Source organism: Silene latifolia, chromosome Y (genome assembly GCF_048544455.1).
Source record: "Silene latifolia isolate original U9 population chromosome Y, ASM4854445v1, whole genome shotgun sequence".
Lineage (NCBI taxonomy): Eukaryota > Viridiplantae > Streptophyta > Magnoliopsida > Caryophyllales > Caryophyllaceae > Silene > Silene latifolia.
The window spans coordinates 245,325,254-245,326,335 of record NC_133538.1 but is presented as its reverse complement, the minus strand read 5'-3'; the positions used below and the strand labels follow the sequence as shown (position 1 = coordinate 245,326,335).

At 39.7% G+C, this 1,082-nt stretch overlaps 1 non-coding gene across 1 annotated transcript; it reads right to left on the bottom strand.

Moving 5' to 3' along the window:
- Positions 1-319: 319 nt before the first annotated feature.
- Positions 320-426, bottom strand: LOC141634743 (small nucleolar RNA R71). Its single transcript, XR_012539467.1, has one exon. It is a non-coding gene; the product is annotated as a small nucleolar RNA R71 (small nucleolar RNA).
- Positions 427-1,082: the final 656 nt, after the last annotated feature.

The following is a 1,082-nucleotide window of genomic DNA, read 5'->3' as shown; positions in this document are numbered from 1 at the left end:
TACTCCCCCACCACAACATCTAACCGGAAATTTTATTGCCAAATCCGCATTTATCCAATTAGTCGAAAGAAGCCAATTTGCGGGGATGCCTAGTGAAGACCCTCATTCTCATATGGAGAATTTTTGCGACTATTGTGATGTGATTTGTCAAACTGGTGTAACTCAAGACCAAATACGATGGGTCTTATTTCCTTTTTCTCTAATTGGCACCGCGAAACAATGGTTGAAAGGCCTTGATAAGGCTACTCTCGGAATTGATTCTTGGAAGAAGTTGGCTCTAGCTTTCTACAAAAAGTTCTATCCACCGGAAAAGACTAACATGCTAAGAGCTAAAATCACGGGCTTTAAGCAAAGGGATGAAGAATATTTGTATGAAGCTTGGGAGCAATTTAAGGGGATTTGTCGCTCATGTCCTCACCATCGACTTAGCGAGTGGTTCTTGGTACAACAATTTTGGAACGGTATTTATGAAGATTGAAGGAACATTCTCAACATGGGATCAAATGGAATGTTCACCGAAGTTTATGACAATCAAACTTGGAACAAAATTGAGGAAATGGCGGTCCATAACTCACAATATAGTAGACCACGCAAGGCTACTAGAGGAGGAAAGCATGAAGTGGACTCCATTACTCAATTGGGTGCTCAACTTAGTGCTCACATTGATACCATCAATTTAAAGTTTGAAAAAGCTATGGCTAGACTTGAAGAAGCCTCAAAATCACCGAAGCATCATGTTAATACCATGACGGCATCTTCATCAATCCCTAGTGGGATATGTGAGAATTGTGGAACTTTGGGACATGACCAAAGTGAATGTAGGGGAACAAGTGAACAAGTGAATGCTTTCCAAGCATACAAGAGTGGTATCCCTTATTCAAACTATTACAATGAAAACACCAAATTCCATCCAAATCTCTCATACAAAAGCCAAAATGTTCAAAACCCTCAAACAACATGCACCCCACCTCCCATGAGAAACCAAAATCAAAGACCCTTTTACAAACAAAACCAAGGTTACCAAAATCAATCTTCATACAATCAACAAAATGACCAAGGTTTTGATGTTCAAAAAGTGGTCC